General features: G+C 47.8%; 1 pseudogene; it reads left to right on the top strand.

Annotated features, from left to right (window-relative positions):
- Positions 1–407: 407 nt before the first annotated feature.
- LOC120375387 overlaps positions 408–26,132 on the top strand; it is a 73,148-nt pseudogene continuing 47,423 nt past the window's right edge.

The raw sequence follows: 26,132 nt of genomic DNA on the forward strand, positions 1-26,132 counted from the left end.
CCTTCTTGCCGGCTACTCTGACAGAGGGGAAGGAGGGAGGGTTTGGAATGGATATGAGAAACACATCTTGAAGAACAACAGTTACAAAGGTGAGTAACCGTCTTTTCTTCTTCGAGTGCTTGCTCATATTGATTCCAGTTAGGTGACTCTCAGGCCTTACCTAGGCGGTGGGGTCGGAGTGAGATGTCGCGGAGTGCAGAACCACTGAGCCAAATGCCGCATCACCCCTTGACTGCTGGACTAGTGAGTAGTGGAAAGCAAAAGCATGTACCGATGACCAAGTTGCTGCCCTACATATCTCCTATATGGGCACATGAGCCAGGAAGGCGGAGGACGAAGCTTGAGCCCAAGTGGAGTGGGCAGTAAGGTGCGTAATTGGGACACCAGCCAAGTCATAGCACGCACGGATGCATGATGTGATCCAGGACGAGATGCACTGGGTGGTCTGCCACAGCTACAAACACCTGGCATGTCCTCCTAAAAGGTTTTGTTCATTCGATGTAAAAGGTAAGGGCCCTGCGAACGTCTAGGGAGTGCAGCTGTTGTTCTTGTCGAGAAGTGTGCGGCTTTGGATAGAAGACTGGGAGGAAGATGTCTTGGTTGACATGGAAGGCAGACATCACCTTAGGAAGGAAGGCAGGGTGTGGTCGCAGCTGTACCTTGTCCTCATGGAACATCATATACGGTGGGTCCGACGTGAGGGCTCTAAGCTCCAACACATGTCTCGCCGAGGTGATAGCTATGAGGAAGGCTGTCTTCCAGGAATGGTACAGGAGCAAGTAGGTGGCCATCGGCTCGAATGGGGCACCAATGAGTCTGGATAGGACGAGGCTGAGGTCCCACATAGTGGCCGGATGCCGAATTTGCGGGTACAGATGATCTAAACCCTTGAGGAACCTGCTGACCATGGGATTGGAGAAGACTGAGAGCCCATTTTCGCCCGGGTGAGAGGTTGAAATCGCTGCTAGGTGTACTCTGATGGATAAAACTGCTAGGCTCTGCTGTTTCAAGGACAAGAGAGAGTCTCAGATGGTAGGTACTGATGCCTCCAGGCGGGGAGTATTGCTCAGAGCACACCAGCAGGAAAAACGGTTCCACTTGGCCAAATACGTGGACCTGGTAGAGGGCTTTCTGCTACCCAAAAGAACCTGCTGCACCAAGCGGGAGCAACATAACTCAGACTGAGTTAGCCATGCAGGATCCACATTGTGAGGTGGAGGGATTGCAGGTCGGGATGACAGAATCATCCATGTTCCTGAGTGATCAGGTCCAGCCACAACGGAAGTAGAATTGGAGTGGTCACTGACAGATCGAGGAGAGTGGTATACCAATGCTGCCTGGGCCATGCCAGGGTGATCAGAATTAAGCAGGCCCTGTCCCTGGACAACTTGAGAAGGACCCTGTGGATTCATGGGAATGGAGAAGAGGGATAACACAGGTGGTCTTTCCATGGTATCAGGAAGGTGTCTGACTGGGAACCTGGGGAGCATCTCTGGAGAGAGCAGAACACCTGGCACTTCCGATTCTCACAAGAGGTGAATAGGTCTATCTGGGGAAACCGCCACTTCCGGAAAACAGATTGGATGACGTCTGGGCGAATCGACCGCTCATGAGCCTGGAAGGATCTGCTGAGGCGGTCCGCCAAGGTGTTCTGGACTCCTAGGAGAAACGACGCCACCAGGTCGATTGAGTGGGCTATGCAGAATTCCCACAGGTGAATGGCTTCGTGACCAAGGGGGGACGAACGTGCTCCCCCTTGTTTGTTGATATAAAATGTGGCCGTTGTGTTGTCTGTGAAAACTGCAACACAACGGCCCTGAAGATGTTTGTGGAACACCTGACACACCAGGCGTACAGCTCTCAGCTTCCATACATTGATGTGCAGGGATCTCTTGTGTGGACCAAAGGCCCTGTGTGCGAAGGTCCACAAGGTGAGTGCCCCAACCCAAAGATGATGCATCTGTGGTTAGGGTCAGGGAGGGCTGTGGGGCATGGAATGGTTCCCCTTCACGTACTGAGTTGGGGTTCGGTCACCAGTCCAGGGAGGTTAAGACTTCCGGCGGTACCGTGACCACTGTGTCCACATTGCCCCAGCCTGGGCAGTATACGGTTGAGAGCCAGGCCTGAAGTGGATGGAGGCGCAGTCTGGCATGTCTGGTCACAATGGTACAAGACACCATGTGTCCCAGGAGACTGAGATACGTCCGTGCTGTCGAGGTCAAGAAGCTTTGGAGGCCATGGATAATGCTCGCCATGGAATGAAAATGCCCATGTGGTAGGCACGCATGGGCGAGTCTTGAGTCTAGGACCGCTCCGATGAAGTCTATTCTTTGGGTCGGCTCCAAAATGGACTTTTCAACATTGAGCAGCAGGCCCAGCTGTCTGAATAAGCTCATGGAGAACTGGACATGAGATTGCACCTGGTCCTTGGATCGACCCTGAATGAGCCAGTCGTCAAGTTATGGAAACACTTTGTGGGGGAAAATTAAGCTAGCCCTATTAATCTAAGTTTTTCTGCTTGGTCTAAGCCCGCCCTGCGGCTAACAGGCTCAAGCCTGAACCAAGCTAAGTGTTGTGCTCCCTGACAGTGGCAGCCAGAGGTTGAAACACAGGGAGGGAAGGGGTACTGAAAAGGAGGAGGGTGAAAAAGCCCCAGCAACAAGAATAATTTGCAGTATGTGCCTACTGCTTTTGAAATATAATAACCACTTGTCTGAAGCAATCAATGTGAAGCAATCATCTAAAATGAGTAACCATGCCTCCCCCTACCCCATTTGTGTAACTATGCCCACTGTGTAACTGTAGCCTGTGAAAGGCAATTATGTAATTGCACCCCGTAAAAGGCAAGGTTGTAGCAGTGCTGGAAAGTACCAGAAAGACCTTAACTCCAATTACATCCGTATAAGACAAGGTTGCAAAAGGGTGCTGGAAAGTACCGAAAAGACCCTAACTCTTGACCTGTATTAATTTTGCATTGTATTCCAGATAAGGTAATTATTACTCAAATATGTGTAATTTGTTTGCGGTTTTAACCTTTAGAAGCTAAGATGTGCCTTACTTCGAGGGCGCAGTATCAAAGCTGCTACCCCCAACGTGTTGGTATGTGTTAATAAACGGGCCTCAGGCTTGAGTCTCTGAACTAAAATCACTGCATGGGTGGCTTTTTCCACAACAACTTGGATCCGATGTTGATGGCATGAGGCAGCTATGAAGGCCATACACTTTGTAAAGACCCTTGGTGCTGTAGATAGGCCGAAGGGAAGGACGGTAAATTGGAAGTGCTGTTGGTTGACCACAAAGTGAAGGAAATGCCTGCGGCAGGTAAATGACTATGTGGAAGTACGCATCCTTCATGTCAAGGGTAGCATACCAGTCTGCAGGATCCAGGGAAGTAATAATGGTCCCCAGGAAACCATGCGGAACTTCAACCTGACCATGGATTTGTTGAGTCCGTGCAGGTCTAGGATGGGCCATAGCCCTCCCTTTGCCTTGGGGACTAGGAAATAATATGAGTGAAACCCCCTACCCCTCAGTTCCTTTGGAACCTCCTCTATAGCTCCGATAGCTAGGAGCAGTCACACCTCCTGTAGAAGGAGTTGCTCATGAGAAGGAAACTGGTGCTCCACCCTCAGGCGCACCTTCAAAAATTTTGTTTGGATCCCGCCAATGGTTTGAGGGGAGCCTGGTTCTGGCCCATCTGAGGACCAGACTGTTTCCACCTGCCACCCTGGCCGTGGCTTCTAGAGAAGTCCTGTCTCGGTCGGAGATTAGGGTAAGTGCACTGCGGTTAGGGTCGGAAGGGCCTACATTGCGTCACTGGGGTAAGCGTGCCCAGTGAACGCATGATGGCCCAGATCTCCTTCAGACTCTGAAGTCTAGAGTCCATCTTGTCCAAAAGCAGACCATGGCCATCAAAGGGTAGGTCCTGAATAGTCTGCCGGAGTTCCAGTCAGGGCTGATGCTACCATTTAGGCCAACTAGGTGGTTGCCTAGGGCGCCAAGATTTGGGGGTGCCAAAAAGCGGCACCCCCAATTTTTTTAAAGCGTTTCAGTGCCCGCTGCGCTGGGAGGGAGAGGGAGTCTGAGCCGCTGGCAGCCAGACACGGGGTTCCCCGGGTCAGCGTGCCGCCGCTGGCAGACAGCCCAGGGGTTCTCCGGGTCAGCGCACCGCCACCAAGAGCCAGCCCAGGGGTTCCCCTGGTCAACGTGCCGCCGCCGGCAGACAGCCCAGGGGTTCCCCAGGTCAGCGCGCCGCCGCCAGCAGCCAGCCCAGGGGTTCTCCGGTTCAGTGCGCCACTGCCGGCAGCCAGCCCAAGGGTTCTCTGGTTCAGTGCGCCGCCGCTGGCAGCCAGCCCAGGGGTACCTGCGAGTGGCTCGAAAGATTGCATTCGTGTTCACAGGGGTCAAAGTTAATCTCAGGTGAGCGGGGAGGGGATCCGGTCTGGGGGCGTGGCCAGAGGGGGAGCCAAGGGGGCGTGGCCACAGGGGGAGCCAACGAATAACAAAAGGCAGTGATCCATCAGGGAAGCGCAGTGCTGGAGCTGTGAGAGCCTTTTGCTTGAAGAGCCTTAAAGCTGTGTCCTGCTCCTCTCCCCACTCCCACTGGGCCTTTTAATAATTGCCACAAGGGTGAGTTATTTCAACATATTTGTAAATGTGGGATCTGAGAAAATCAAACCCTCCCAGCAGTACTCTCAAGGAATGGGCGTCAGTAGGAGCCGGCATTTCTACTTGGGCTCTCAACTTGCGCTGCCCTGGATGCCTCCTCCTTGCCCAATAATTATACCCAAATATGTGACTTGGGGCTGCACCAATGGGGCCTTATGCAAGGCTACCTTAAATCCTGTTTCTTGACTTCATGCTAACACCTTCTCAGTTATCATCTGTGTCTGTGCCTCAGGTTCTCCAAACTATCATCCACACGGGAAAACACAAACGGTCTATCTTGTGGGCTAAATCTAGCACATGCCGGTGTGCAGTTGCTGGACTAATGATAGGGAAAATTTGCCCCACCTGTCCAGCCTAGGTTATTATTTGCTTGCAGCATTTATTGTATTTGGCCCAAAGGTCTATAGTCTAGATAACTGTTATATATAAAGCCAAGGTTTGCATTTTTGCTTTTAATATGTTTATCTGTACAGAGGGCATTCAGGGAAAATGAGGAACCAAAAGAAGGAAATAAGAAAGGAGTGTTCAGCTTGTTTTTAGATTGCTTTATGAATTTTAGCCTGCATAATGTAACCACAAAGAAAGGGTCTTAAGACTGGCAGACCACCAACGAAAACTGCCCAGAGACAATGAAAGGAAAAACCATATATGGAAGAAAACTGAAGTAGCTTGCTAATGTTACAATTGATACTCCCAAATAAGGGAATTTTAAGTAAATGCTAATTTGCGGTTTTAACCTTTATAAGCTTGGTAAAATTTGTAATAGGCAGAGGGGGGCTTAACCCTTACAGGGGAATACGCTACCTCTCTCCCTGCATGCATGCTTGTACTTAAATAAAAGTGCCTCCGGCCCTCTGATCCAAAATTCAAAGGTGTGGTCGATTTTTCCACAACACTATTGTGGTACCCTTGGGGGAATGGACAAAAAGCCCATTGCTGTTCTTTCCTAGTAAAGGCAAACTGATCCTGTGGTTCAGGGTGTAGGGGGATAGGAAAGAAACAATTCACTGAATCAGTTACTGAAATATATTTCAGTGTGGCTTGGACCTTTTGTATGGCCTGTGTCATGTCTGCCACAATAGGAGCCATGGGTATTGTATTTTTGTTAATCCTCCTGTAGTCAGGGCTGGCTCCAGGCACCAGCTCAGCAAGCAGCTGCTTGGGGCAGCACATCAGGCTTTTCTGCGGCATTTCAGTGGTGGGTGCCTCGGTCCCTCTCGGAGGGAAGGACCAGCCGCCGAATTGCCGCCACAGAAGAAAGCAGCGTGGTGGAGCTGCCCCTGATCGCGATTTTTTTCCCCAAATGCTTAGGGTGGCAAAATTCCTGGAGCTGGCCCTGCCTGTAGTCACCTGTGATCCTCTTGTTAGGCACTAGGACTGGGCGTCTGCTTTTAGTACCGGCTTTACAGGGGAGTTGAAGGGTGATTTTGTTTTTCGGATTACTCCCTGCTGTTCCAGCTCCTGGATAGTTTGTGCCAATTGGGCCTCTGCCTCCTTTGGACAAGAACATTGTTTCTGGGGATGTACTAATTCCCCTACAATTTTTACACAAGCATTAATGTTACCACCGCCTGTTTTCTTTTGAGTCCAGACCGAGGGGCATTTCTGGCGCCATTCCTCCATTTGCTGGACCGATAATGCTGAAACTGGTCTCCTTCCCACTTTTGCTAGTAATATCTTTTGGTCAATTTTCCCAGAATGGGGAGGGGGAATATCAACTTTCCATAAGATACCCCTGGGCATGTGTTGTTGCCCACAAATTAGCCCAAGGTACTCTGTAAGAACGAGACCGACTCCACACTGAGAGTAATTGGTTTTTAATGAAGGATACCGTGACACACCGGCAACGGGGACTCCGCTCGTTGCGGCCACTGATATGGGGAACCCAGCACCCTACCAGTCGGCCTGGGTCGAAGTCCAAACTTAGTAAAAGCAAGCTTCTATTTAATCTCACTAGCAGCAAAGCAGCATAGACATAATAAAACATAGCTCTCTACTTCGCACACCTGTTTCACATGGCCCACCGCCAAGGACTCTTCACATGGCGGTCTAAACCGGTCATACTTGGCTAGAACTGATACAGAATGACCGATAATAACCGGAGCTGAGAAAGCGAACATAAACAATGCCTAGCTCTGCCGTAACAATTTCTTCCGCAGCTCCCTGCTCTGCTACAGCATGTCTATTACTATGTTGTTGAACAACCAATCCGAGCCCAAAATGATTTAATTAGTCATGTCAGGAGTTTGGATCAGGTTCCCAAAGGTTTTAAACCCTTGTACTGAAAAAGGGGCCTGGGCCCGTTCCCAACCAATGCTGGGATTGCCTTGGAAGGAGTTCAGGGTTACTTGTTTCACCTGCCTTCCTGCTTCTGGAGTGTTTTTGATTAAAGACACCGCGGCTCCTGTGTCTATTAAAGCCAATGTAGGGGCATGCTTACCCTGCTGAACATACATGCGTGGTCTTCCTCCAGGATCTCAATGGACCTTTCCTATGAACTTTCCCTCTTGTGCCCCTACAGATAGTGGAAGTTCATTGTTCAGTGGGCCTCTCTATCCCAGGGAGAGGGATAGCTCAGTGGTTTGAGCATTGGCCTGCTAAACCAAGGGCTGTGAGTTCAGTCCTTGAGGGGGGCCACTTAGGCATCTGGGGAAAAATCAGTAGTCAGTCCTGCTAGTGAAGGCAGGGGGCTGGACTCCATGACCTTTTGGGGTCCCTTGCAGCTCTGTGAGATAGGTATGTCTCAAATTATTATTATTATTATTATTATTTGTCTGCAGGATGGGGATGTTGTAGTGGTGCCAGTGGTGGGGGATACACATGCTACTCCTTTACGAGTCTATTGTAACTTTGTAGCTTCTCTGACCAAGTCAGGTGTGGGTGCGCCATGCCACTGGGCACGGTTGGCTCTGTACTGCATCAGGGTTTGCCAGGCTAGTCGCCATATCTCCTTCTCAGTTAGCTCTACCTCTTCTCCCGCTTCCTTCTGTTTAGGGGTGTTGGCCTGATATTGCCACATCTGGGTTTACCTGATCCCCCTGCCGACCCTTATTCCCTTGTTCTCGGGGAATGAACCCTAGCATATCCTCCCCGGTTCCCAATGATCCCTTTTGTACCGCTCTTATTTGTATATGGGATTGCCTGTTCTATTGCTGCCACATAGGAGAATCTATCTATCTATTGTGATGGGGCAAGGCCAGATGGCTACAGTAAAGTAGTGAGGAACAGGTACGTTAGCCCCAGGCTAAACAAATCCCTAGTACCGTGGTAGCCAAATGGCAGTTGCTCCAGGTTAATCAAGGAACATATCTGGTTTTGATTCAGTTAGTGAGCTTCCTTTTACAGAATCATTACTGCTGCAGTTTATGTCCACTGTATTTAACTGAACATGGTGATCTTCAGTATGCAAGCCGTTTAGAATCTTTCCTTGTCCTGAAACACTCTTTGTTTTACTCAGCATTTCCACTTGTTTTCGACTACTTGGAGTCATTGTTTTTCTTGCTCTCAAAGGCTTGTGGATAATTGTATTTGAACTCTCCATCTTTCATGCCGGGGACGGGGGGGGGGGGCAGCAACGAGCCACTGCTCCGGAATCGCCACACAACCCTGTGCCGGACGGTTGCAGCAACACTTGTCCGCCCCACAGCGCGCAACCACACGGAAGGGCAGGGTTACCGAGTGCAGGGCACGTCAGGGTGCGCCGCCAGCCAATCAGGGCCTAGCAACTGCCTGGAGCGGACCCCAGTGCCTCCGAGCCTGCGCCGAGCTCGTCCACTCGGGTAGCGGCCTGCCGGGACTCCCGCCGCCAGTGCGGGGAGAGAAGGAGGGTGATTTAAAAAAAAAAGAGAGAGAGGGTTAATTTTTTTTGTCACCACAATGGATGACGTAGTGCGGGCACGTTTACAAGCCCCGGCAGCCCAGCAGGAGGCTACTCGTGTCCAGGCAGCTGCCCAGCAAGAAGCAGTGCGGCTGCAGCAAGAGACAAATCACCTGCTGATGGACCAAGCTACTCAAGACCGAGCTATGTTTCAGGAACTGGTAAGCCAGGTAAAGACCCTTACAGAGCTGAACCGTGGCCATGATGGGACACGGCTCATACGAGCTAGCCATTGGCTGCAGAAAATGACGCGGGAGGATGATGCAGAGGCATAGCTTCTGGCGTTTGAGAGGACAGACCTACGGGAGGCCTGGCCTCAAGATCAGTGGTCTGGCATCCTTGCCCCATTCCTGTGTGGGGAGGCCCAGAAGGCCTACCATGATCTGCCTGAGGAGGCTGCAGCAGACTACTCCCATCTGAAGGCAGAGATCCTGGCCAGATCTGGGGTAACGACCGCAGTGCGGGCCCAGCGGTATCATGAGTGGAGGTACCAGGAAGAAAAAACCCCACGGTCCCAATTGTATGACCTCATCCATCTCGCACGAAAGTAGTTGCAAACAGAATCCCAGAGTCTGGAAGAGATACTAGAGGTTCTGGTCATCGACCGGTACATGAGGGCACTGCCACCAGATCTCCGCAAATGGGTAGGCCAGAACGATCCGTACACCTATGACGAGATGATCACGCTGGTAGAAAGACACATGACAGCCAGGGAATTGACCCAGTGACCCAAGGAAAGCCCCTTCCGTAGCAAACACCCAACCCTAATCCTGGAAGGTGGGACAGCCAAACTCCTGGGGAGTCCTAGGTGGAGGAAGAGGGGGGCTGAAAACCAGCAGAGACTCCAGAAGGAAGGGATTGGCCTGAGGGGGGGAACCCTGGGACTAAACCTCTTAGCCCACATGATAGGAGACTGATTAGAAACAATTATAGATGTTATGCATGTGGGGAGTGGGGACATGTAGCAGCACAGTGTCCCAGCACTGAAGAGCCTATGCAATGCAACTTGGGGGATTGGGAGATCCCATGCTCCCTTATCCAGCTTGCGGGCGTCGCATTAGCCCCACGTAACTACACCAGGCCAGTGAAGATAAATGGAGCAGAGACTACAGCACGTGTGGACTCAGGGAGTGCTATCACCCTTATATTGGGTAAGCTGGTAAAAAGTAGCCAGCTGCTGCAAGCCAAATGTGTAGCAGTGACGTGTGTGCATGGGGCCATGAGCCATTACCCCACCATCCCAATGGAAATAGAGGTTCAGGGGAACCCCACTGAGGTGACAGTGGGCGTTGTTCCTAAACTCCCATATCCTGTAGTTATTGGGAGGGACTATCCAGGGCTTGATAATTTACTCCCCCCGGAGAGGCTGGAGGGAGGTGGAGACCCTGTTGGCAGTGAATCATCATTGGGGGAATGTCAACCCCCCATGTTTTCTGAGTTTTCTCAGGATCTATTCTCAGCCCCCCAAAAGGCCTGAAAGACAAAAAAAGAAAGGAAGGCCACGAAGGGTTTGGGAACCCGGATCCTGACCCAGGGCCAGAAGACCGTGCTAGTAGGCAGATGGACATGAGCAGCCATCAGAGAAACTACCAACACGGAAAGTGAGCCGGAGGCTGGCCCCAGCCGTCATGGCGACGAGCCATTGGAAGAAGCAGAAGCCGGCCCCTGGGAGCTCAGGCAGGTTAGTCCTGGGAGAGAGACTTTCGGCAGGACCAGGCAGAGGACCCTAGATATGATAATGTCAGGAAAGAGGTGGCTGAGATAGATGGGATACCAGTGGAGGGGAAGGTCCGAGGTCCAGGACCCTACTTTATAGTGAAGAAAGATCTCCTGTACCGTGTGGTGCAAATGCAGGAGCAGGAGATACATCAACTTCTGGTGCCATGAAAACATCAAAAAGCCATATTGAGCCTTGCCCACAGTCACCCCTTTGGAGGACACTTAGGGGTAGAGAAAACCCAGGCCAGGATCCTGCGGAGGTTCTTCTGGCCAGGAGTACATGAAGATGTCAGGCGATACTGCACCTCTTGTCCAGAGTGTCAGCTACATAGCCCTCGCCCACACTTACGGGCCCCTTTGATACCTCTTCCAATAATAGAGGTACCATTTGAACGCATAGCCATGGATCTGATTGGGCCCCTAGAGAAGACAGCCCGGGGCCACCATCATGTGCTGGTTGTACTAGACTATGCTACCCGATACCCGGAAGCCATCCCCGTACGCAACACAGCTTCCAAGACAATAGCTAAGGAGCTAGTACAGATATTTTCCCGGGTTGAGCTACCCAAGGAGATACTGACTGATCAAGGGACACCTTTCGTATCTAAGTTGATGAAAGATCTCTGTTCATTGCTCCATGTACAAGCCATACAGACCTCTGTATACCACCCACAAACAGACGGCCTTGTGGAAAGGTTCAATAGGACCCTCAAGCCCATGATCAGGAAAGTGGTGAGCCGGGATGGGAAAGACTGGGATACCCTATTGCCTTACCTCATGTTCGCCATCCGGGAAGTTCCACAAGCCTCCACAGGTTTCTCTCCATTCGAACTACTATATGGGCACCACCCCCGAGGCATATTGGATATAGCCAGAGAAGCCTGGGAAGAGGAGCCAAATCCCGGAAGAAACATAGTCGAGCATGTACTACAGATGAGGGATCGGATAGCCCAAGTTACACCCATTGTACGAGAACATTTGGAGAAAGCACAGGAGACCCAATAGACCCATTACAACCACCAAGCAAAGCTTTGACGGTTCCAACCAGGGGATCGAGTAATGGTCCTGGTGTCCACAGCAGAAAGCAAGCTGTTGGCCCAGTGGCAGGGACCCTATGAAGTGATTGAAGCCGTGGGAGAGGTAAACTATAAGGTGCGGCAGCCAGGCCGCAGGAAACCGGAGCAAATTTACCACATCAATCTTCTAAAACCTTGGCATGATCGAGAGGCATGCTTAGTCACCCGGGAGACCCTTCCCCAGGAGGATAACTTACATGAGCAAGTGAAGATATCACCCGACTTGACGCCAATCCAAAAGATCGAGGCAGCCGACATGATTAATTGCAACTGAGATGTGTTCTCTACAAAACCGGGGCAGATGACTGAGACCTATCACCATATCTGCATGATCCCCGGAGCCAAGGTAACACTGAGTCCCTACCGAATCCCAGCAGCCAAAAGAGAAGAAATCAAGGCCGAAGTAAAGAAAATGTTAGAATTAGGCGTTATTGAAGAATCCTACAGTCAGTGGTGCAGTCCAATCATTCTAGTGCCCAAACCTGATGGTACCACGAGATTCTGTAATGACTTTCGCCGACTGAATGAAGTATCCCAATTTGATGCATACCCCATACCCCGCATCGACGAACTGGTTGACCGACTGGGTAGTGCCCGATTCTTGACTACACTGGATCTGACAAAAGGGTATTGGCAGATTCCCCTGACCAAAGAAGCTAAAGAAAAGACAGCGTTCTCCACCCCAGACGGGCTATTCCAGTACACTGTCCTCCCTTTTGGGTTACATGGGGCCCCAGCCACATTCCAGCGCCTCATGGATAAGCTGTTGCGCCCCCATATTAGTTATGCAGCTGCATACCTAGATGATGTCATCATCCATACACCAGACTGGGGAACCCACTTGGAGAAAGTTGAGGCAGTACTATGCACCTTAAGGCGGGCTGGCCTCACCGCTAATCCTGCTAAATGTGCCATAGGACTAGCAGAGGTTAGTTACCTGGGATATATTGTAGGAAGGGGTATAGTGAAGCCCCAAACTAATAAGCTAGAGGCGATTCAAAACTGGCCCCGGCCGACCCAAAAGAAGCAGTGTAATTCTCTGGGTTATCGTTAGGCTCCTGGATGGAGGCTACAGCTTGTGCTATGAAGTTGCACCTGCCTATTCATTCCCAAAGACTGCCATCAGGGCCAGGAGGCTGTTGTTGGTGGTAGCTGCTCTCCTATTGAGGTGGCTCGAATCCAGGGGTCGGCAGCCTTTCAGAAGTGCTGTGCCGAGCCTTCATTTATTCACTCTACTTTAAGGTTTCGCGTGCCAGTAATACATTTTAATGGTTTAGAAGGTCTCTCTCTCTCTAAGTCCATATTACATAACTAAACTATTGTTGTATGTAAAGTAAACAAGGTTTTTAAAATGTTTAAGAAGCTTTATTTAAAATTAAATTAAAATGCAGCTCTTATCAGTCTAGTGCAGTGGTTCTTAACCTGGGGTGCATGCACCCCCTTGGGGTGCGAGATGCCCTTTCTGGGGGTGCAAGACATGCAAGATTTTTTTAGAAGGTTAAGAATCACTGCACTAAACTGATAAGATCTGCATTTTAATTTAATTTTAAATGAAACTTTTTAAACATTTTAAAGACCTTGTTTACTTTACATACAACAATAGTTTAGTTGTGTACTATAGACTTAGAGAGAGAGAGACCTTCTAAAATGTGTTACTAGCATGCGAAACCTTAAATCAGAGTGAATAAATGAAGACTTGTCACACCACTTCTGAAAGGTTGCTGACCCCTAGCCTATTGATTTAACTCAGCCAACGCATCTTACAGTGGTACATTCCTCAGCTTTAAGTGAAAGCAGACTATTCCTCTTAACCCCAAGATGTTACTATGTTAAAAAAAACCTTACAATAAGTCAGGGAAAACATCTGGAGTTTCTTGGTACCTAATGTTCAACATGAGCTGCAAAGCCTGTATATACAAAAAGTTAAATAGTGTAAGGGTACGTCTATACTTACCGGCCGGGTTGACGGGTAGCGTTCGACTTCTCGGAGTTCGAACTATTGCGTCTAATCTAGATGTGATAGTTCGAACTCCGAATGCGCTCCGTTGACTCGAACTCCACCACCGCAAACAGCGGTGGCGGAGTCGACGGGGGAGCCGCAGACTTCGATCCCGTGGCGTCTGGACGGGTGAGTAGTTCGAACTAAGCTAGTTCGAGTTCAGCTACGCTATTCGCGTAGCTGAACTTGCATACCTTAGTTCAACCCCCCCTTAGTGTAGACCTGGCCTAAGACTTTAGGTCAGTAAAACAGTAAACCCAACTGAAGTCAGTATCATGCAAAACTATTGACTTCAGCAGAAGCAGGATCATGAACAATTTTTGTGTAGCCTTAACTTCAAATGAATTTACATTTAAAGACACATTTGAAAGTTAGCTCCTACATCATATTAGTCTAATATGCCAGAGAGTGGTGCTCCCTGATCTCTTTTTCAGTTGAGGTCAACTCTTCCAGAATCCTGAACTCAAGTCTTCACAAGTTAGTGGAGACCGGCACATTTTTAAAAAAGCCAAATTTACTCATATGTCCTGAACGGAGAGGAGAATTAATTTAAAACTCACTTCTCGGACCCTATGAAAAACCACATCAGCCATCTTTTGGATTGCCTCAGCATCCAACATTTTGACAAAAAGCTGCACAGAGCACAGACAGAAAATAAAAGCAGCTTTCAGAGCAGGTCAGAAAATGGCATTGCATTTTATGTTATCTTTTAAAAATAATTCAAAAGGGTTTTACATTTTATTCATAGGAAACCTGTATAGTAATTAAAAAACACATCCAACTTCCTATAGGCCATCTCCTTAGTCCAGTGAGAACCAGTAGCTGTGACTTCACAAACCGATGCGTTCTGAGAATGTCACTGTAAGTGTCCCTCGCTTTCCCACTCAGAGGGAGGCCACTCGGGCTTACCCTGCCTGGCTAGGACCAGTGTCTGTGAGACAGTCCAGAGCCCATGGTAGAGCTGCGTGATTAATAGTCGCTACCAGGCTTTGGCCTGGTCTGGGATAGCTCAGGTAGTCAGCGTTTAACCACAGTCTATCAGGGCTGGCTGGGCACTGAGCGGGCTTGGGCAGCCTGCAAACAAACAATCTTTCAGGTTAGTGGTCCAGGAAGCTCCTCTCCAGAGCTAGAGCCTCCCAGCACAACGTAGGGGATCAGCCACCCCAGGGTGGGGTGGCAGGGGGACATGGGCCCACCCTACTCCACTGCGTCCCAGCCCAGGGCCCTGGCAGGGGCAGAATCAGCTGTCCCTGCTTGGCAGGGATCGGGCCAGTCCTCGTCTGGGAATTGGGAACAACCTGGCACAGGTTCCTCTTGGGGCCTTGGGAGACCAGGCTGAGCATCGTCCTCCTTCACAGGCTCTCCCCCAGCCGTGCTGTCTGGCCGGACTTTTCTACTTCCGGCCATGCCCCGGTACTTCTGGCGAGGAAGGCAGGGCAATCTAGGCTCTGCCCTCCAAGAGGCGTGTAAGTGTCCCTCCCTCTCCCGCTTGGAGGGAGGCCACTCAGTCACTGCAGTCACACTGAGTAGAGTTGAAAGCTATGGTTTCACTATTAGGGACATTGAGCACATAAATTAATTTTACTTCACTTAGAAATAAGTATACATCACTGTTTCCACAAATGGAGGACAGCAAAAGGCAGCCGATGAAGGCCTATAGAAAGCACATGGTTTGTTGTAAAGTCCTTTTTGATCCTGGAGATACCCTCTGTTGGAACATGGAACCACACAGAACAGCCACATTCCTTGACAATCTCACCTTCCTTAATGCGGACAAATTAAGATTGATCCCATTAGTATTAACTAACATCAATTCCATCACAATAGCTTTACTATCATAGGGTTTCTGGGGATGTAGAGGAAGAGAGGCAGAGGCACAAGTGCTCAACGTATTCTTGGAACACTACTCATTTTGCAGCAGGCCATACACTTTCTGTTGCGGGAACAAAAAAGTGGAAATAGGAAACAACCACATGCTTCCAGTCCACTATCAGGGGAATAACCCATACAAGGGATGTTAGCTTGTGATTTTTAAGTCTCTACTGTATTGTGTTATCAATTTAGGATCTTAAAGTTTCAACCCTATTCTTATTGATAGATTCTAGGACTGGAAGGGACCTCAAGAGGTCATCAAGTCCAGTCCCCTGCCCTCATGGCAGGATCAAATACTGTCTAGACCATCCCAGATAGACATTTCTCTAACCTACTCTTAAATATCTCCAGAGATAGAGATTCCACCACCTCCCTATGTGATTTATTCCAGTGTTTAAGCACCCTGACAGTTAGTAACTTTTTCCTAATGTCCAACCTAAACCTCCCTTGCTGCAGTTTAAGCCTGTTGCTTCCTGTTCTATCATAGAATCTCAGGGTTGGAAGGGACCTCAGGAGGTATCTAGCCCAGCCCCCTGCTCAAAGCAGGACTAATCCCCAGACAGATTTTTGCCCCAATCTCTAAATGTCCCCCTCAAGGACTGAACTCACAACCCTGGGTTTAGCAGGCCAATGCTCAAACCACTGAGCTATCCCTCCCCCACATTTCCAAACAGCTAAGCACGTGGGTACGAGTCTGGGACCAGTGGGAACATCCCAATGGTGGTGGAAGATCAGGGGAGGGTACAAAACGAAGCTCCCCCCCCACAGTCCGGAACTCTGTTTCCAGCTGTCTCTGGGGCAGGTGCTGCAGGGCCCCTGCGAGGGAGCCAGCCTGGCTGTGAATTCTGGAGCAAGAACAGTTCCTACAAACCAATGCATGTAAGTCACATTTGTAGGAAAACAAACAAACCCCAAAGGCACCGGCACGTGTGTCAGAGCCAAACAAGGATCTAGGTGTGCGTGGGCTGAGCTCTAGCCTCCACCCCAGCACCAGCCTCCCAGTGTGTGTGGGGGGGAACCTCTACCAGCTGCAAGAGGTTAAACCTCAGCCCCCTTCCTGTGTCCCGCACCAGCCAGGCTCCTGCAGCTCCTCCTTCAGGAAAGGGATGTGGCATTCTGTTGAGCTGGGTCACCCTACATCTTGGGAGCAGGTCATTCACCATGGGGGAAGCATCATGCACCCCACTCCCAGACAGGCTGCGCAATGCAAGGAACCTGAAACTATAGGCTGGGACTTTGTTACTGCCCCTGGACGTGTGCATGGGGGGGGGGATTCCCTGGCGCAGTCCTTAAAGGCTAAGATGGACAAGTTTTCTCTCTCCTTATGACACCCTTTTAGATACCTGAAGACTGCTATCATGTCCCCTCTGTCTTCCAAACTAAACAAACCCAATTCTTTCAGCCTTCCTTCATAGGTCATGTTCTCAAGACCTTTAATCATTCTTGTTGCTCTTCCCTGGACCCTCTCCATTTTCTCCACATCTTTCTTGAAATGCGGTGCCCAGAACTGGACACAATACTCCAGTTGAGTCCTAACCAGCGCAGAGTAGAGCGGAAGAATGACTTCTTGTGTCTTGCTCACAACACACCTGTTAATGCATCCCAGAATCATGTTTGCTTTTTTTGCAACAGCATCACACTGTTGACTCATATTTAGCTTGTGGTCCACTAAACCCCTAGATCCCTTTCTGCCATACTCCTTCCTAGACAGTCTCTTCCCATTCTGTGTGTGTGGAACTGATTGTTCCTGCCTAAGTGGAGCACTTTGCATTTGTCTTTGTTAAACTTCATCCTGTTTACCTCAGATCATTTCTCCAATTTGTCCAGATCATTTTGAATTATGAACCTGTCCTCCAAAGCAGTTGCAATCCCTCCCAGTTTGGTATCATCTGCAAACTTAATAAGCGTACTTTCCATGACAATATCTAAGTCGTTGATGAAGATATTGAACAGTGCCAGTCCCAAAACAGACCCCTGCGGAACCCCACGTGTCCTACCTTTCCAGCAGATTGGGAACCATTAATAACTACTCTCTATGTACAGTTCTCCAGCCAGTTATGCACCCACCTTATAGTAGCCCCATCTAAATTGTATTTGCCTAGTTTATTGATAAGAATATCATGCGAGATCATATCAAATGCCTTATTAAAGTCTAGGTATACCACATCCACCGCTTCTCCCTTATCCACAAGACTGGTTATCCTATCAAAGAAAGCTATCAGATTGGTTTGACATGATTTGTTCTTTACAAATCCATGCTGGCTATTCCCTATCACCTTACCACCTTCCAAGTGTTTGCAGATGATTTCCTTAATTACGTGCTCCATTATCTTCCCTGACACAGAAGTTAAACTAACTGGTCTGTAGTTTCCTGGGTTGTTTGTATTTCCCTTTTTATAGATGGGCACTAGATTTGCCATTTTCCAGTCTTCTGGAATCTCTCCCATCTCCCATGATTTTCCAAAGATAATAGCTAGAGGCTCAGATACCTCCTCTATTAGCTCCTGGAGTATTCTAGGATGCATTTCATCAGGCCCTGGGGGACTTGCAGGCATCTAACTTTTCTAAGTGATTTTTAACTTGTTCTTTTTGTTCTATCTTCTAAACCTACCCCTTTCCCATTAGCATTCACTCTGTTAGGCATTCCTTCAGACTTCTTGGTGAAGACTGAAACAAAGAAGTCATTAAGCATCTCTGCCATTTCCAAGTTTCCTGTTACTGTTTCTCCCTCCTCACTGAGCAGTGGCTTACCCTGTCCTTGGTCTTCCTCTTGCTTCTGATGTATTGATAAAAAGTCGTCTTGTTTCCCTTTATTCCCGTAGCTAGTTTGAGCTCATTTTGTGCCTTTGCCTTTCTAATCTTGCCCCTGCATTCCTGTGTTGTTTGCCTATATTCATCCTTTGTAATCTGACCTAGTTTCCATTTTTTATATGACTCCTTTTTATTTTTTAGATCATGCAGGATCTTGTGGTTAAGCCAAGCTGGTCTTTTGCCACATTTTCTATCTTTCCTACCCAGCAGAATAGCTTGCTTTTGGGCCCTTAATAGTGTCCCTTTGAAAAACTGCCAACTCTCCTCAGTTGTTTTTCCCTCAGTGTTGATTCCCCTGGGACCTTACCTATCAGCTCCCTGAGCTTCCCAAAATCCACCTTCCTGAAATCCATTGTCTCTGTTTTGCTGTACTCCCTTCCTTAGAATTGTGAACTCTATGATTTCATGATCACTTTCACCCAAGCTGCCTTCCACTTTCGAATTCTCAACGAGTTCCTCCCTATTTGTTATATCTGATCTAGAACAATTTCCCCCCAGTAGCCGAACTCCACCCCTTCCACATCTAACTCACCTGCCCAGTGAAGTTAAGGGGAGCAACTCATTGGTAACAACAAGAAGACGGAGTGTGCTTGTTTGTATGTGTATGTGAGTGCATCAGTGTAATATAGATCATATGCATATGATACAGTAAAAGCAGCAAAGAATCCTATGGCACTTTATAGACTAACAGACGTTTTGCAGCATGAGCTTTCGTGGGTGAATACCCACTTCGTCGGATGCAAGATACAGTGTTGATTGATACATGTATTACCAATAAATGTGGTGCTTTGCCTTATGCTCCCTGAAAAGATCCTGTGCAGCACTTTAAGTATAACATTTTGGTGGAGAATTGCAAAAGGAGGAAAGGTACCATGAACATTTATTGAGTAATGAAACAAACTTTGATACTGAGTAATGGAAAAGTATTGAGAAGTATGGAAAAGTGATCACAACCCTTGACAAGTATTAAGAAGTGATCGATCATTAACCCTGGGTAAAGAGAGGAGGAGAAGTAGCTTTCTCGCTCCAGGAAAAGAGGGATCGGTAAATAAGAGTAAAGAGGATAAGCATTGCTATTGTAGTCACAATAGGAGGTTGGATATACTAGAACATGTTTAAACGTAAGCAGTCTTTTAAGAAGGCTTCAAGAGAGGAAAGTGAGAAATTGGCATTTGTAAAAGATGTTACCCCTTTTGAACAAACTTGCAAAAATTTGGACCCAGCCCTTGGTCTGATCAAATCTTAGCTGATGTCCAGACAATTTCAGACCTAGAAGACAAATTGACTAGATACTTATTGATATATAAACCCTCAACTCCAACGGAAAAGGAAGCAGCTGCAGTTTGGCTTCTATGGAAACCTTGTAATGCAGTATTCCTTGAGCTGGCTGAATGTTGTCGTCAGATGCTCCTGGTGTGGTGCTCTGCTCTGTTCAATGTTAATAACAGTTGGCTGCGTGCGTGGTTCCCTCTGTGTGCTGCCCTGGCTCTGTAGATCGCCGACACAGCAGACCCTGAGAGAACCCCCAATGACCACAGGCTCCGCTAAGGTACGAAGGCATGTTGGCCAGGTTTATTCAGACGAAGCACAGTAATAGTTTCCTATAAACTCTACAGGACATACTACGAATTTGTGCCCCCTGGCAATGGATTCAGCTCAGTCAGTGGAGGGACTTTCCACTGGCCCCTAGGCTGGACAAAGACACCGCCCCAAGGATGCATTCTTATACGCAGATGCAAACAAGTTACACATCATTCCTGACGGATTGAGGTGCAACCCCTTTACGTAGTAAGGTGCCGCCTCTCACCTTGTACATGTTGGTTCGAACAAAACCACTCTATCCATCATATTCCCCTTTTGCCCCTGTCATTGGGATGGGTCAGCCTGTTCCTTGTTATCTGTGTGGAATGTACGAATATGCGAATGTTCTGATCTCTGGTGTCCAGTACCTTTTAGGTATGTCTCTTTCTGCAGCATCAGCCCTTTCCTTGCCAGCTCCTGGGAGCAGGGCCTGTTCCGGCTCACAGCTTCACTTTGCTTTATGTTAACAACATCTTGACCATTGCTTTAGTTCAGGCCTCAGGCCTCCTACCAGGCCTCTGATATCAAGATTTATATCTCAGGGCGGCCTCTTACTACAAATGTAAAAATGAAAACGAGAAACTGCCCCACAATTGACAAGCCTGTGCTGCAGAAGCAGAGAGATGGAAATGTATGTCCATTAGTATCCAAACCCAGTTAGGCACCCTTGAGGACAGGTACAGACAGTTAAAGCAGCACTCTCACATCTTACAGGAGCATACGGCAAAAAAGGAGAAAATTTAAAAAGAAATTCAGGTATTACAGGGAATGGTCAAAAAGTGAACTTTAGAACAGGGGCGAGCCCCCTCTCACCATAACTGCTGTAAATCACTCATTAAACAACTGGAACAAAAATTGGGATTTGCAAATAGGCAAATTGTAGCAGTAACATCAGGAAAAGGGACATTTGAGACCCCAGAAGGGGCAAACTTTTGGGATCCCTCCGGAGATTGGGAAGGGGATATTTCCCAGGGCCAAAATATCATTGCAACAGTAACAAAGAGAACAGTCACAACCACGGGAGAGGATGGTGGAAGTGAAACAGTAACAACAGTGCCTGCTTCTGCCTCAGATCTCCAGGCCATGGCAAAGTGGCTGGGGATTTTAAAACGGAACATTTTTTCTAGATGACATGTTAATGCCCTTTTCCTGGGAGAAAGGGAGGATTTAAACTTACAAGAAATGCACTGCTTAATGAGCATTTGTGTAGCCCCAAACTGAGCAGGGTCTGCCGTGGTGGGAGCACTGTGCTAATTTGTTTCTAAGCTTCTATCTTTCAGCCTCTGAACTGGTACCTCAGGAGAGCCGGTACCAGCTGAAGAGTTGCAGAAATACCATGGTTCTAGTGTCGCGACAAAGTCTGTGTTCAGTGTTCTGTGTTGCATGTTCTGTTTCTGTCTCTGGTGGGTGTCCTGTGCTGCATTGGGTCCAGAGAGAGGGGGGATACTATACTACACATGGTAAATGCCTTTTCCTCTCTCTACTTCCCCCCTTTCCAACCAAAGTAGCAATCAGAGCCACCTCTGGCCAGAAGACTTTGGTCCCAAATACATCAAGTTTATTTTTTGTTCGGTTCTCTAATAGTCATTTTGTTAAGTTTTGTTGTTGATACATTTGTATCGTTAGCTACATTTTCTTGAATTGTTAATTCCACTTTCCAACTGTGGTACTCCTACAAATCTGATTTTTTGCATGTAGTTAAGGGTTAGGGGTGACTTTTATTGTTTGATGGCTATTGCAGCATGAAACTTGGGCCTCATTTTGTTTGTGTGCCCAATGATTGTAATGGTGATTGTTGTGACGTTGTGCAGTCTATATGGTTTGATAAAAATGTAATAAATGAATATACGGGTCTGTCTCATCTTACGCTGGGGTTACATTGCGCAGTCAGCGCGTAAAGCGAAAATTGCGTATAGTCGAAATTACAGGATGAAATGGCAGGATGAATCGCTCGCACTACAGAAACAGGATTTAAATTGTTATTTTTATTTTTTGTTTGTTTTTTTTCTTGGTTTTGCCAATCACGTAAAGCTGAAATTGTGCATGTTAAATGTGCCTAAGATGCAACAGACGTGTAATGTAACTGGAATATGCTTCATGCAAAAGGTCTCTTGTAAGGTATCATTACAAAGCTTATAATCTACTGAGTGTGATCATCCTAGTTGTATAAATGTACTGCTCTTGTATCTGTTGTAGAAATCTGAAATATAACTCTGAGGACCTGTTGTAATTATGCAAGGTGTGGGCCATTAATGGTGCTTTGAAATCTTGATGACTCCCATTAACCAGGACAATTGTCTGCAGATGGGTGTGTTTTACCTGTAAGTCTTCCTGTAGACCTGTGTGCTGGCAAATGGGCAATGAAGTCTTGCAGTGCCATGTGATCATGTCACCTGAACTGGAATCCATCTTTAACCTGACGTCTTTCCATTGAGAAGGAGTGGGTGGGAACCCAGAGAGGGACAAAAGGATTCCCACTTTATGCAAAAGATACAAAGGGGTGGAACAGAACAAAGGGAGGAGAGGAGCTATGAGGAATCCCCTAGCTACCACCGGAGCTGGAACAAGAGCTGTACCAGGGGAAAGAATTGTGCCTAGGCCTGGAAGGGGTCCAGTCTGTGAAAGAAACGTATGGAAACATATCTGAGGGTGAGATTATCTGTATTCAGTTGGATTAGACATAGATTTGTGTGTTTTATTTTGCTTGGTGACTTGCTTTGTTCTGTCTGTTACTACTTGGAACCACTTAAATCCTACTTTCTGTATTTAATAAAATCACTTTTTACTTATTAATTGACCCAGCGTATGTATTAATACCTGGGGAGCAAACAGCCGTGCACATTTCTCTGTCACTGTTATAGAGAGCGAACAATTGATGAGTTTACCTGCATAAGCTTCATACAGGGTAAAACGGATTTATTTGGGTTTAGACGCCATTGGGAGTTGGGCATCTGAGTGTTAAAGACAGGAACACTTCTGTGAGCTGCTTTCCGGTAAACCTGCAGCTTTGGGGCAGGTAATTCAGACCCTGGGTCTGTGTTAGAGCAGGCGGGAGTGTCTGGCTCAGCCAGACAGGGTGCTGGGGCCCCGAGCTGGCAGGGAAAGCAGGAGCAGAGGTAGTCTTGGCACATCAGTTGGCAGCTCCCAGCGGGGTTTCTGTGATCCAAACTGTCACAGTTTTATTGTATTCCCAATTATTATGATTGTTTGTGTTTGTTATATCCAGTATTCAGTCAATTGTAATGGTTTTAGTTATATTCACCTGGTTATGATTGTTTGGTTTGTTTGCAGCAGGTCGCCTGTGCCCTACAACGATGACAACTACCGTAATGATCATAAATCAAGGGGCAGAGCAGCCCACCTGGGCAGCAGTTCTAAATATAGTTTTTCATCCCATCTTTGTTCTAGTAGTAATCCTGACTATTCTGTCGGTTCTAATGCTCTGTATGTGCTGCCGGAGAAAAGAGATGTATTCTAAATTGAAACCACAGGCTGAAATCATGACCCAATACATAGCTTTAAAACAGATACAGAAGATTTAACTGGTGACCACTCAAGAATTGTTCTTGAGAGGTCAAAAGGGGGACAATGTAGATAATTCTCTGGATTAAGCATCTTCACATAACTTTGTATTATGCCTCTCTATATAACCTTGTATTAAGCCTATCCATATACAACCTGTAACTTTCATATGACTTTGTATTATGCCTCTCTATGTAACCTTGTATGAAGCTATTTTCATACAACTTTGTATCAAGTCCGTTGATATAGGAACTTTGTATCAGATCCCTGTGTAGAAAACTTTGTGTTAAGCCTTCATGTAATGTTATGGCCCCTAAGGATACTTAAAGTAGAAGAAAAAATTATTGGAGTAGAATAAGATCTCCCCCCTCACTCTTAATTAGTTGCCCTGTTGAAAGAATGAGGTGTGACTGAGTGAGGCTTGGAAGGCAGTACCTCCAGACAGCTGCAAGGGCTGGAGAGGGGATGGAAGCCAGACTCCAGAACAATAAAGCGTATCAAGTGGGCTCGCTAAAGAAGAGCAGACATATTGACGGCCTTGGGGGTTAGAAGCACCTTCTTTTGAAAACACCCGCTTTGAACAGCACTGGGACAACACCCAGAAGGAAGCAGCACAAAGGACCAATGGACACAGATACAGATTTTGAATCTGGTACAGGTTAGCATGAGAAGGAAGCTGCTATAAATGTGAGGTGTCTTGCAGAGGACCCTGGGTCTCGTCTTGTGAACATCGGAGCGTCGATCCGGATCGGCAGAAGCCCGGCTCCACCCCTCTCCCATCTAACTCACCTGGCCAGTGAAGTTAAGGGGAGCAGCTACAAGACGGAGTGTGCGTGTGTGTGTGTGTGTGTGTGTGTGTGAGTGCATGAGTGTAATATATATTGTATGCATATGATACAGTGTCGATGGATACATGTATTACCAATAAATGCGGCACTTTGCCTTATCCCCCCTGAAAAGATCCTGTGCAGTACTTTAAGTACAACAAACTTTCCCCCCAAAACCCTGCTGGCCAGCAGATATTCCTTTACCCTTCCAGGACTCTTCAGGAGGTAAAGCCCCTTCAGTGTATCCCTTCTGCACCTCCTGACGATCTTCTCAACCTGGTCCTAGAATGCAGGCAGTCTGCTGCTGCAGCACAGCCTAAGTAAGCAGCGGCTGAAGCACCCCACCCAGACGGAGCTGGGCAGGGAGTTATGGCCCGGGAACTTGTGCTCCAAGGGACAGCACATACTTCACCTACTGTATCACTGATGGATTCCCTAGGAGGCCAAGTAGACGCATTAGACAATTCACTCCGGCGCCTGTTCACCTGAGCAGACAGCCTGGCAGAAATCCTGCATTCGCCTGGGCCGGCATCACGTACTAGACTACAAGAGGCCCATAAAAAAGAAGTGCAGGAGGCCTGTGAGAAACTTTTAGAGGCCCATACGCTTCCCTCTCCCCCTCCAACAGGGGTCTCTCATGAAGCACTGTCCCTCTTGCGCCAACTCCTGGGCCTAGACGCTGAAGGACGGGGAGCCTTGGTGTCTGTGCACGCACCTTGGTCTCCCACGGATTTGTTTTAATTTAATTGACAAATGTCCAAAAATACAAAAAGACCCTGTCAAATTTCAAGAAGAATTAAGACTTGTATTAAACTGTTATAACCCTACCTGGGCAGACTGGAACCAACTTTTGAGGGGAGTCCTGCCCAGGAAAACGTTGAACCGCCTTTGTAGGGAAGCCCAGTGGCCCGACCAAGACCCAGGCCATGGTCCAGGCCAGATTAAATGAGATTCGAGACAATCTGTTGAATGCAGTCCTCACAGTCTGCCCATAGAAAACAGGCTGGCCTAAAATTAGCGCCTGTAAACAAAATAAAGGAGAAAATCCTGCTGATTATATGCAACGCCTTAAACAAGTTTTCAAAAGACATTCTGGCATAAATAATGCAGATCATTGCGCCAGACAGGCTGTGGTAGCTGCTTTTGTTCAAGGGCTCGATCCAAAACTGGGAGCTCAATTAAAAATTGGCGTTGTAGATTGGTGAAGGGAAGAATCTGGATGAAATTCTAGCAGCTGCCCAGCACTACCATCGCCAGTAAGAAAAGAAAAAGGAGACAGACCCCAGCCCTTCCTCGTTGCAATAGGAACTGCTGGTTAAGGTTCCCCCTTTCTTTTCTATCCCTGTTCTTAAAGAGAGTCAATATCTGTTTGCCTTCACTTACCAGAGCAATATATACCTCTACCCCGATATAAAACAACCCGATATAACACAAATTCAGATATAACGTGGTAAAGCAGCACTCCGGGGGGGGGGGAGGGGGGCTGCGCACTCTGGCAGATCAAAGCAAGTTCACTATAACACGGTTCCACCTATAACATGGTAAGATTTTTTTTGGCTCCTGAAGACAGCATTCTATCGGGTTAGAGGTGTACTAGGACCATTTACCCCAGGGTTATACCGAGTCACCCACCTTGTTCTTGCAGATCCTCAAGAAGGATCTGGATATTAAATTCCCAATGGGGTCCACCCTGATCCACCCTGTGGGAACCCTTTGTAAATATTCAGATTGACTTTATCAATATGCCAAAATGTTGTTCTTATGAATATGTCCTTGTCTGTGTCTGTCTGTATTCCGGATGGGTCGAGGCCTGCTCTGTTGCCAAGGTGGATTCCCTCACCATAGCAAAAAGATTGTTAAAAGACTTTGTCCCTCGATTTGGTCTACCTGGCTCTATTAACAGCGATCGAGGCACGCACTTTACAGGCCAAATCATGCATCAAATTTGCAAGGCCCTTACTATCACCCAACACTTGCATTGTGTCCATCACCCCCAGAGTGCAGGGGCGGTTGAGTGAAAAAATGGGGAACTAAAGAACAAAATCACTAAGATCTGTGTTGAAACCCACCTAAAGTGGCCTGATGCCCTACCCCTGGCCCTCATGCAAATGGGGAGAGTGCCCATGAGCAACCATGGCCTAGCCCCACATGAGTTCCTTATGGCCAGACCTATGAGAATG

Source organism: Mauremys reevesii, linkage group 12, assembly GCF_016161935.1.
Source record: "Mauremys reevesii isolate NIE-2019 linkage group 12, ASM1616193v1, whole genome shotgun sequence".
In the NCBI taxonomy this organism is placed as follows: Eukaryota; Metazoa; Chordata; order Testudines; family Geoemydidae; genus Mauremys; species Mauremys reevesii.